The following is a 13,333-nucleotide window of genomic DNA, read 5'->3' as shown; positions in this document are numbered from 1 at the left end:
ATAGGGTTTTCCAATAAGAGGTGTTATTTTGAATTTTAATTAAGGAATTAATGTTCTTTATGGCCGGAATTGGATGGTATTGATCTGGACAACATTTACTTTCAACAAGACGGCGCTAAGTGCCACACAAGCAACGAAACCATTGATCTTTTACGGGAAAAGTTTCCGGACCGTGTTATATCTCGAAGAGGTGATCACAATTGGCCACCGAGATCTTGTGATTTAACACCTTGCGACTTCTTCCTTTGGGGCCACGTGAAAGAGAAGGTCTACGCCAACAGCCCAGCGTCAATTCAAGACCTCAAAGATGGAGTACGTGAGGCTATCGAGGACATAAGGCAGCCACTTTGCGATTTGGTTATGGAAAATTTCATGAAAAGGATATGGTCCTGTAGGCGTGGTCGTGGTGGTCATTTGACTGATGTTATTTTTCACTATTAAGGGCATACCTTCCTATTTATAATGAAATAAACATTCGATCTTTATATTAAAAAGTGGCACTTTTCTTTGAATATCAAAATAACACCTCTTATTGGAAAACCCTGTAGTATAAAATAAAGTCGCTTTCCGCGTTTATCTGTTTGTGCGCTTAGCTACGCGACGGATGTTGGTAGGGTTTTTATTATTATTTAGATAATCTCTTCCGGAAGGTTAATATATATAATACACGCATATAACATTTATAGAAAGTAGAGAAAAGTCAATTTTTGAAATCAAGTCGTAAAATAATATTTCGGGCGCTTACATTGCCAACGCTGGCTAAACCTTATGAGATGGACCAAAATAATGTAGTACGGAATTGTATATCTTAAAAAGACCTACAGAAAAATCTGCTACGGTATATGTCTATCTCCTAAGGATAACTCCTAGCTACGCCGGGTACACGACAGCTAGTTCATTAATAATATTCACAACCACCTGCAACAGAAATAACTCATTGTAGGTACTCAGCGCACAACCCGCGTCAGTAATATTATTCATTTTAAAATCTCAAAAATAATAATCATAACATTTGACGATGGCAAAGGACAATAATAATGGAGGCATGATTTGGGAACAAATCCTTCTATTGGACTTCGTATTGAGAATATGTTTGGTTCCTACCGTCAAAAAATTGAGAATATATAATTGTTATAAATATGTTATTTATTCAGCACCTGCCTTCCTAATCAAAATTACTTGTTTGAGCAAAATGGCCATGTGCCTTGCCAAACTCATCGTGTGTGGGGAAACTTCGATGGATCGGCGTGACTCGGAACTCTCCGCTTGATATTCGGCCAAGAGTCTGCCTTGAGTCTAAAACTCTCAGAGCCAAAGAGTCATGGATCGGCTCGGTCTCAGCGGCAAATCTCCAAGCCAATGGTTCGCAGGCTCCGCCGTGTGAGTGTGATCCTCGAACCAAAATCCTTTCTGTATGATTTCAGACCTCGAGTCGTAAGTATGGCCTCTGGAAGCGAGCGTGATTTTCTTCGGGATGACAGAAATATATGAGCTATTTTGTGTGTCTACTGATATTATTTCTAACTAAGACGTTATTTTAAATTAAACCTTTATTGATTATTTGTGAACAAATACCTATTTTATGTTACCCATTTTAGTTCACGCGTTCGAGTTGTTCACTCGATGGTGACAGACCAAAATGGTCACTCTCGGCGTGACTCGGCATGGCTCGGGTCGTTCGTGTGTGTTGGACCGTCGCCAAATGGATCTGCCGTGCGTGTTCAGCTTTAAAGCTGGGTCCAGACATGTTCTTTTGTCCGTGCCGTACCTCCGTTTCGTACCAGCGTCGCGATCCAAAAACTCTGGACGCATCATCTTTTGTCCGTATCTACCGTACCTCCGTTTCGTACCCGCGTCGCGATCAAGAGCCCGTATCTCCGTAACGTCGCTGCGATCATCGCGTGTTCATTTCCTCCCACCATGTCGTCGACTGCGGAAGTGTTTGAGAATTTGACGATTGCTTGCGCGTCCTTCATTGTTATTCACAATAATATAACGAAAAAAAAACAAAAAAGGCGACGTTGGTGGGAGTTAGAATTGTTCAAAAACAGAGAAAGATGTAAGACGCCGCGAACACGTCCAGACTGGCGCAGACCCGTACCGTATCGCCTTTGAACGGGTCGAAAAACCGACTCGCGATGGATCGGAGCGTACCTCTATCCGTATCGAGACGCCGTCCCACCGTACCGTACCGAACGGGCGTCCAAACTAGCGTTTTTGATCGCGACGCTGATACGAAACGGAGGTATGGTACGGAGAAAAGAACATGTCTGGACCCAGCTTAAGCAACCGAATTCATCCAGCAGATGTTCATCAATCATTAGCCATAAAGCCCCCCTCGTACATTTCCTTTTATTCCACTCCCCTCAACATAATGCATCATATTTTTGCTACTTGGAAATTTTCATTACTTTGTTGTTGAACTCGTATCTCTACCAAACTTCAAACTTCCCAACCTTTTCTATTCCTGCATCATTTTCTCTCTACTCCCTTCAGCCAAATAATAATACCCGAATTATGAATTTCTAAGGCTGGACTATCGAAAAAGATATCGACTGCTTTAAGCCTAAGTAACTGCATAGTTCTCATAAAAAAATACTGACCAATACGGCAGTCCGTGTATTTCTAATATCGACTGCTTGTATCACTCCATGCATTACCAGCCATAAGTCCCGATAGTTCAGGGCAGTTGGGCCTCTTATACCACACTAAAATTGTCATTAACATAAAAAATACTATTCTGCAATCCGGACAATATAAATGTACGTATTATTATATCGAACAGATTCAATTTGTTTTTCATAGAATATTCTCCATCCCGGAGTGAAATAGATTATTTCCACTCGCGAACAGATATTATGCAAAAGGAAAACACAGAACAAATCCCCTACCCAGAAATGAAATAGATTCTAGGCACTCTCCAACGTGGTATAAGGTATATAATATAAAAAGCATAACACCAAAAAATTCAATTGGATAAAAACTGATCAGGTACCGACCCAAATAAAACCTAGTATCCAAATACTGGAAAATATTCATCGTTTTTTGCCCTTGATATTTATTAGTTTGGGAATAATATTTTCCGATCTTGATCGTTTCTCTGCGTTGTCTGAGCATAACCCCATTTGGTATCGCCCAACGGACGTATCTTCCCCTATCCCCTCCCCTCCTCCCTCTAGGTCAGGGGTCGGCAGACTTTCTAGGGAGAGGAGACAAATATTAACATTTTCATAAACAAAAAAAAAAAAAATTTCGCAGTGACGCTAATACTGTTACAGAAATCAGTAATATATTGTAATATAACCGCGTTGTATTATATTAAATTGTTTTCGCAAAGAAAATGTACAAATTCAACACAACAACTTTATTACATAAAAAATGTGTTTTATTAAAACTAAAAAAACGTATGTGATTAAGTTTCCCTCTGCCCAGTATAAATACACGGTTCAATGATAACTCAACACAGTGCCAATTCAACGCACTTTTAAAAAGTGATATAAAGTCATTAGAAACGATGAAAAAAATAATTTAAACCTAACCTAACCTACTTAACCCAGTTAATGAAGTTTTTGTTTCATCACTTTCCATGACTTTATATTACTTTTTAAAGATGTGATGAATTATCATTGTGATGATTTATCCGGTCACCAAAAATACTATGAGGGCAATAAGCTAAAATCCATTGGTTACTTCAAGTTTGAAAACGACTTTTGGACCAATAAATATTAAATTTCATGATACTTAACCATTTTAATGCTCTAACAAATCAAACAACAGAAAATAATCAACCTATGAAATCAATGTTCTTTTTTACTATAATACATCTATTTTTAATAATAGATGTATTTTTAAATATATATTTTATTGTTTGACTGAGGATAGAACCTTCCTCCCCAGGGCCTGGATTCGACAACTCTACCAACCTTGCCAAATGGGGTAGGATCGATATTTATTTCATATGTTATCTGTTGTAATATCATCAGATTTCAGAGAAATACGTAAGACCGTGTGTGTGTGTGTGATTGCCACCAAAAGTTGATAAGAATGTTAGAAATAAAATAGAATTTTAGAAAATTGTATTATTTACGAACAGATTCTGAAAAACACCTTTCTACTTAATACTTACCTGGCAGGTCACTTCAGATAATTACACTATTTAACGAAATTAAAATAAAATAAAAAGCCACAATAAAAAGCTTCCATAATCTTAGTTGTTTACATTTTTAAACATTTAGTTATTTACAATGTCGCAGACTGTGAGCGTGAAAGGTTTTGTACTTTATGGATAGTGGAAATGACTATTTAAAAAAGTGAGTTTTATGTTTAGCTCTGAATTCTGTCGAGTCTGTGATAATTCTCAAATCATGTGGCAGTCCATTCTAGGCTTTAGGTCCTGACAATCCTAAAGCATGCTCAGTGCTCACCGAACGTAGTATCCGGTGTGCGCTTTGGTTCATTCAACCTTGCTGATGACACTGCCTACCTAAGGGTTGACTGTCATGAATTAATATTTCCAATGAGTAAGCTTGAGCCATTCCGTTAAATGATTTAAATACCCTCCAGCAGAACTTGAACTGAATTCTTTCAGGACATTTGAGCCAGTGAAGATTTTTGAGATGCTCTGAAATGTGAGAATATTTAGATTCAGATTAGAAAACGGATTGCAATTAGTTCATTTGATATCTGGGGAGATTTGCATATATTTCATTGCAATTATCTAGACGTGAAACAGGAATTGACTAGCGATTTAGCCGCCTCTGTTGGCAGTTTTCTCCTCACTGCTTTATTGTGCCTTAATTGAAAGAACCTCATGTTTACAGTTCTGTTCATTTGAGCTTAAGAGAAAAATCTGCGTCCATATTTATTTATTTATTTTATTTATTTATTGGACAATTTGTATAGCGCCGTTTTTGTGAGATATCACCTCAGGGGCGCTTTACAGTTGATGCAAGTATTACAAAAATATAAATATTACAAAAATAAACTGAATTTAAGTTAAGTAAAATGAAGTACAGAAACAGGTGACACGAAGATAGAAGATGGAGACTCTGCAGCAAGAATCCCAGGTGGTGAGGAAACTGGTCCAGCTGCTGCAGCGAAATAGTCCACCGCGTCCAACAACAGTGCCAGCACGAGGTTCGTCATCCGTCCAGGTATGTGTCTGCTGCTAACAAAGCGCTGACACAATATCCTCTCACAGATACCAGACCTTGGCAGCACCGCTGTGACGTTCGATGAAGATAAAAGATGGAGACTCTGTAGCAAGAATCTTTGGTGGTGAAGAAACTGGACCAGCTGCTGCAGCGAGAGAGTCCACCGCATCCACCAACAGTGCCAGCACGAGGTTCGTCATCCGTCCAGGTGTGTGTCTGCTGCTAATAAAGCACTGACACCTCAGATAGATAAGAGACCCTGGCAGCACTGCTGTGACGTTCGGCGAGTCCATAATTCATCTCCATGTAATCCTGTTCCTGGTGATTGTTGAAGTGGTGCATTCTGTCTGCAATAAAAAGCGACGGGATAATAAATTACCCTGAGCTTAGCAAAACACTTGCCCTCAGAGTTTCCGAGAATTCGGTTGAAAACATCCGAGGTGCATTTACCGATCGACGTTCGTTTCGAATATCGAATATTTTTGAGCAAAATTTCAGAATATTCACTTTTAAAACACTGCACTCAAATCACATATTATGAAGTTCTAATAACTGGTTGTTAAGTATATTTTTTTTAAAGTTAAAATGTTATTTGATTGATGTTAAAAATAAGGGAAAGGAAAAAAAAAACACAAAGCGGTTGGAGGACGCGTTGGGACGCGTCCTGCTGCCACGAAGGGCGCTATACAACTGACATATTGACACCCAGTAGTCTGATACATGTCTTTGGAGTGATGTCGCTCCCTGAAATGGTTATTGGGGAGTTATGCTGAAGTCTGCTCGTGGCCGTCCAGAAAAACTCAGTCTGGATTCAGCTTCAATCTGTTTGAGTATCATCCATCCTTGAGTATCAGTCATCCAGTGAGTAATTGCTTGTAGACACTCAGTTATGCGAATTTTTGGACGGTCCATTTCTCTGTTAAGCAGTAAAAATAAACTTTTTGGTATTCTGCGTAGCAGTGCGATAGAATAAAAAATGATTCAATTGTTTTAGTGATGTCATTGGCGAATACGATGAAGATTTGTTCAGAACAGACCCCTGGGGTACTCCAGATGAAAGGGTTACATAGTTTGATCGGTTTTGGCCTACCTTCACGGCTTGTAAACGGTTGCCTAAATACAATGTCAGTTCTTAACGCCACCGTTTAAACCAATAAGAAAATCGTGATCAATCGTATCAAAAGCGGCACTCATGTTTAAGCCTGAAAGTAGTGCCAATTTACCTGACTTAATAGCAAGCGTTATATTCGACAAAATAGTAGGAAGCAGTTATTTTTTCTATGATTTTGGATATAAATGGAAAATTAGAAACGAGCGGTAATTTGAAAGATCTTCAGCGTTCAATAACGTTTTTTTTACTAATGGAGTTACGACAGCTGATTTAATGGACGATGGGAAATCACCCATGCTAAGTGATTTATTGAAAAAGTGAACTATAAAGAAAGCAATTTCATTGCAACACTTTTTCAGTAGCCACGTTGTAATAGGGTCGAATGAATACTACGTGTTCAGTGAAGCAAGTATAAACTTAATGATTGTTTTGGTGTATTCGTAGAAATCTATTTAATTTTTATAAAAATTTTACGTTAGTCAAATTCAATAATTTATCAAGTTCTGGAAGTATTTTCTGCGAGGTATATATACAGCATCTAGATATTTTTATTTTTTCAAAAGGCTAGTAAGGTATATTTTGATGCAGTACTAGTATATAGTGTGAGCACTCAAATAAAGAATATTATGCATTGCGATTCCCTTTTGGGTATCGTGCTCTTTTAATCAAGCTGCAGACTGGGGGTAGAACTGGAATTGAAGAGCCACAGATGCCTAGGCAAAGAGCCGCACGCGGCTCGCGAGCTGCGGTCTGCCGACCCCTGCCCTAGGCACCTATCCTATCCCGTCGGAAGATTTGTGTGTACACCGTTTCGTAAAGCAAAACACGTTCTCCCCCCATAAACCCAGAGGATGAAGTTATATAACATACAAGAGGGAATAAAATTCAGAGTGCGAGCAATCGCGATTCAATAAACTCTATATGATATACGATTATGCGGACCCGTGACAGCCACTGCCGAGCTCTCCGGGACTTTTAATAAAGGTAACTGCTTACCTTCTTTGCATCTCACTTCTTGGGTATAGCAGTCTGTGAATATTTATGACAACACAATACGTTACATTGGTAGCCGCATTCACAATGGGACAAAAGGCAATACGGGGTTGAGCTGGTTTGCAAAAGGACGCTTAGTTTTTTTACATGGGTTCCGTACTTGGGCAATGGGTATTAAGCTGGAAAAAGTGGGGCGAGTTCGTCGGTCACTTGTGAAATGTAGGCGAATTAAAGAAAAGCTGTAGTTCCACGCGACGTTCTGCATACAGATCGATATAATCGGTCCAGCTCGTCAGTGCTACGTCGTCGGTCGACAGACGGTACGCATGTCACTATTTTCAGCCTGATGCTGTTGTCTCCAGACGTGCCGCGCAACATATGTGAATCGATCCCAAGTAAGAACTCCACCCAGAAAACCTCAAGGAAAATAATGATAAAATATATAAAACACTTAATTTTGCCATTTTGATTGCTTATCAATTACATCAATTTACGTCATTGATGCTTTTGAAAATAAAGGCTGATAAAATTATTGGTCCTTTAAAGAGTCAATGCGATTGACATCTAGGAATTCACATTGACGGGAGAATAACGGGTATTTTGAAAGAGCGCAAAGACAAGCGCCATTGATACAGCGGAATGAACGTTTCGCTGTACGATTGACAATCTTATGTTCAATTGCTATATGTTCTATTAAGCCCTTTGGAATTCAGTTCGCAATTCGCTCGGAACGAGTTTTTTAAAAACTTATGATTGCATTATCGCGATTTTCCAGAAAATAAAATCGAGTTTAAGAGTTTAAATGAAAGCATATTGAGAACCCATTTATAGAAGTGTGATGACGAACGTATGAGTACTTAAATCATTTCTAATTATCAACCATCCATCAAAGATGATGCAATGGGTTTCCGGCCCTACTAGGAACAGGGGATGATGAATGATGACGTATTAGGATGTTTCTTTTCATACTAATTGCGTAGGTGGTGAGTTCTATAATAGGGGTCGCGTCATACAATCAATTTAGTTACTCTCTTATTGATTACCTACCCTATTCTGAAACTTCATGCTTGTTAAGTAGTTATTCTGCTCATCGTCCACAAATTTCTTGAAATACGATACATTCTAGATCAGTTACCAGGTCTTAAGAGCCAGGTACTTCCCAAACGTCCTCCCCCCCATCTCCTTCCCACCACATTATCTTCAGTCTCCAAACATACCCCAATCGGGGATGCTATATTTTCACTGGCTCCAGACGGTTCGGAGTTGTTGGGACTATTTTGCGATTTCATATAAAAATTAAATAGGTAGGTAAAGATAATATTGACGGCTACACCAGAGCTAAACGAAGAAAACCACTTAAATAAAAAATGATACGTTAATGTTAGCTCAGAGGGTTGGAGCTGGCAACACGGTATCACAACCTCATACATAAGCTCACATTTTAACACAACCTCAAATAACACATCTGCCCTGATGATGGACACTGCAATGCTGTCCGAAACGTTGGCTAAAGAAGGAGTTATCGCAACACGGCATAACACCCCAAAACAAATAGCAAAAATACCTTTTGCCGTGAAAATCTTAAATCATATTTGAGGTAGGTAAAGATTTTTTTTTTAATTTCTTCTGTAATATTCGCTAATTTGCTTTGTGGCGTCAATTTAATTTATTGAAAATAAATCACTTTGTTTACACCAGTATTTTATGACTTAATAATTGCATCATAACTGATATAATTAATTTATGGAATTGAAAATTGTACTCGCATTTATGTTATTAATTTAAAATGTTGTGAAATATTTTTGGTATCACATTTTTCCACAGTAAAAAACAAATAAATATAAATTTAAAAAAAATAATCGACCTACTTCGAAACCAGTGGTTTCTTCGTCAGGATAAGCGTAAAGTGAAAAATAATAAATATAGGAATAGATAAATAAGTTAAGACAAATAAATACAGTAAGACAAAAAAATATTACAATTTATTTAATTTTTAATTACTTGTCAAGCTATTTAATCAACGCAAGAAGAAACAGGGTCGGTAACAAATCATGATAACATAAACAGTGCAATTCACACAAAGGCTAATTGACGAAGAATGGGTGTTACCACATAATTTAAGCCTTATCTAACATTGCCTAATATAACCCAACCAACGTAATCTGGCTTTAACGAACCTAACTAGGAAAGGAGGTGAAATGGTTGTGATATTAAAATGAATGATATGTAAGTTATGTAGTATTGAAATAGTATTGGTCAGATTTAGCGAACGGATCTGATCATCCCATGTCCTTCCCTTTTGCACTATTTCCGACATACCTTATTAAAGATGCCATGGCCTCACTGGCTTCGAACAGTTGGGACTCTTGGTGGTTATCACATAAAAAAAACCCAACACTGTGGAACTACGTGATTCTCGTGATTATAAATGATTAATTCTAATTTTAGAATTTTTACACTTCACAAAGCAATGTTTATTGGGCCCTTTGAATTCAAAAACTAATGGCTAACGTATGAAGTTGTTACTCCACCAAAACCTAGGCGAATTACCTAAATCTGCTCAAGTGAAAGGGTGTTGCCATGTACATTATTCTGGCCAGTGGTAATTAAATTTATATGCTCAGATTTTAAAGACTCCACTTGAATAAACCTTTATAATGACTTTAAGTTGGTTCAAATCCTCTTACCTTTGTTTAGTTATATGCATTAGCTATGGAAAATAAAATAAGTACCTACCTACCCACAAGTTGTTCGTACAGTATGTTTAGTAAACAAAGCAAAAATATTTTTAAAGAACGCATTTATCTCGTAGTCGGAGTTTTTGTAAAGTGAACTCCTATTAAAAATATTAGAAATTTTACCAAACTTTAAACGGGGCGTCATTCAAATATCCGTGCTATAAAATCCACCCGTCCAATTGATACTCTTACTGTCTAAGAGTCAAAAATAAGCCCAAATCCCATTCATAAGTGCGTTATACATATGCGACTTTCCGTCATCTTTATTAGGTGAATAGACTATACAGGGTGTATCGGCACGTACCCGACAAACTTTAACCAGCTATTCCTTAGCATATTTGGAGAAAAAAATCTTATGTGCACTTTGCTGTCCGGTAACGTTTTTTTAATAAAAAAATTACTATTCATATTTTCACCACATGTCATCACTGTTTTATCCTTTGTCAAAGTTTGAAAACCCATCTGGCAATATTTTATTCGAATTCCGTTGAATAATGCACGTGTGTACCTATATTGGCGCACTTTTACAATCACAACGAATGGCACGGGACCATTCGTCTCATTTTTAACTATTATTATTTAGTGCGTGCGAAAGAGCGAAGACGCTTTTCGACATACTTGCTTATAACAGCTGTTGAACACGAAAAGCAATGCCAATGACAGTGATATAGTGTGGAAATTTTTATTTTTTTGTTTTTAATTAAAAAAAAATGCTACCAGACAGCAAAGTGCCCATAACATTTATTACTCCAAATGTGCTAAGGAATAGCTGGTTAAAGTTTGTCGGGTTAGTGCCGATACACCATGTATAGTAGTGGCGCCAGTGTGGTAGACCTGCAAGCCTTGGAATCTACTAGCTACCTGAGTGCGCAGCACCAATAAGATTATTCGTTAACACCAAATTTGTACGGAATAGTATTTTGCAATTATTGACAGATTTTTTTTCTGTAATTATTGTGTCCTAAGTTGTTATTAGAAAAAGTAAATTACATAATAATTAATAGATTATTAAAATAAGTTAATTGGTCGTGGGATCCAAAGCGTCGGATTACCACCGTCACGGGTTCAATCGTAATTCATAATTTATTATTTATCCTATTCATCATTGACGTTACCAGCATTTTCTGCAATGTCGAGCTTTACTTTTGCTGACGATATGAAGTTGTTAAGGGTCATTAATGATGTGTACAGCTGCATAATCTTGCAAAAGAACCTTAACAACTTCTTCAAATGGTGTTCTAGTAATAAACTGCAACTAAATAATAAAAAATGCCATGTTTTTTTTTATTTTTTATTATTTCTTTCTTTCACGCCTATTAAGGCTTTTACATACATATATATAAAAAATATTTACGAAATTATACATGAAAATAGTGCAGGAAACGACTATTAATACAATTGCAGAAAAATAAATATAAAGTCAAAATATCACTCAACTTGATCTACACAGAATGCAGGCACAACATATAAAATATCCAAAATATTTTTTCTGTTTCAGTTGACAAAATTATTAAATGTTAGTCAAATCAAATTAAATACCTTTATTAAAATATTCCACTACTCGATGAAAAAAAAAACTTCAATAGGGTATGCTTATATATTGAAATTGATGTACTAAATATATCAACAACATCTGAGTATTTGTTTCCTAGCTGTTGAATCCGTCGCATAGGAGTATGATATTGGGACGTTGACATAGAATTGCTACAATAATATGGTAGGTACTGTCTTGAAACCGACCTGCTTGGAGTATGAAAAGAGATTACATATAATAAATGTTATGAGGTTCCACAAAATCAAACACCCAATAATGTATAATTATTCATTGTGTAATGTTGACTTAATCTCTGCAATCGAAATACTTGACCTAGGCATAATGTTTGATCAGAAACTCTGCTTTGTATCTCACATAAATTCTATCGCTAACAGGACTATGAAAATGTTAGGTTTGATAGTAAGAATTTTCAAGGATTTTAAAAATATCAACACATTAAAAATTCTGTTCACATCTTTCGTTAGAAGCATTCTAAAATACAACTCTACAATTTTGTCACCTGTCTTTAAAAATCACATTAATACCATTGAAAGAGTCCAACGCTAATTTTTGAGGTGTATTAATTTTAGGCTTGGAATTCCTTTAGAAACAATAGATTATGATTTTTTATTACATTCATTGAAATTGCTTAAGTTAGGTGATATAAGAAAATTTTTTTATCTTATATTTTTACACACAATTATAAATTATCAGTTGGATAGCCCTTTCATATTAATGTTGATTCAATTTCATGTACCTACCATTAGATCAAGGTCCTCTAGTATGTATTATTGTGACAATTATACCACAGTCTCAGAATATAACTCAGTTATAAATAGATTCCACACACTTGGGAACTTTTATGCTAAAATCGCAGATACTTTTAATATTCCCCTTGTAAAGTATAAAGCTGCACTAATAACACATTTTAACGCCATTTATTTTAATGAGGTCACTACATAACAGGCTATTGTCATTGCTTCTTTCTTTACTGTTATTTTATTTGTTATGTTTTAACTAAATTTAATTCTTTAATTTTTCTCATCAAAATTTCATACTGCACTATGTGTATGTAAATAAAATATAATATAAATATTGTATGTAAATGGCACTTGTGCCGTAAATTTTAAATAAATAAATAATTATTTATAAAGCAACATTTTCTTCATATAAATCACGGAAGTAAGAAGAATTAAATTATTATAAGTTGATTAGGATTCTTAACAATACTGCATTCGTATTGTTCGATGTGTGATTTGAAACCCTAGTAAGCAGTTTGTGAAAGCGTGATTGAGACATAAAAGTAAGTTATTTTCAGTTTTAGGAAATCGTTTAGTGAAAATTTGTTGTTAAACGTTGTAAAAATATACTTTTAGCTGCCAGCAATTATTTTAAGTTAGATTTTCTTTTATTTATTGGAAACCAGTCTTTACGGAAACTAGTATTCGAATACCAATATTTATTTGAATTACAACTGAAGTGTGATTAATTGTTAACCGCGATGATCCTTGTAAGTGTATTGCATTCAAAAGATAATAGAAACAGATTAGATAAGACAGAAACCTCAACATTATTTTTATCAATTATTTAATAAATAATAATTAATCAAGCTGTCATTTAGCGAGTTTCTGGAAACTGTTTTGAGCAAGTTCAAATTTTCCGGAGATGTGTTGTAAAACTTTAGATTTACCTCCTGCAATGTGTTTTAAGCTAAATACATTGTGTAGGTACTTTTATTTACTGGAAATCAGTCTTTATGCAAATTAGTGTTTGGATCACGCTATGAATGCCAATAATTATTTGA

The sequence above is a fragment of the Hesperophylax consimilis genome, chromosome 14, assembly GCF_061612785.1.
Source record: "Hesperophylax consimilis isolate HC1 chromosome 14, BYU_Hcon_1.0, whole genome shotgun sequence".
Classification (NCBI taxonomy): domain Eukaryota; kingdom Metazoa; phylum Arthropoda; class Insecta; order Trichoptera; family Limnephilidae; genus Hesperophylax; species Hesperophylax consimilis.
Note: the sequence above shows the minus strand (reverse complement) of the source record.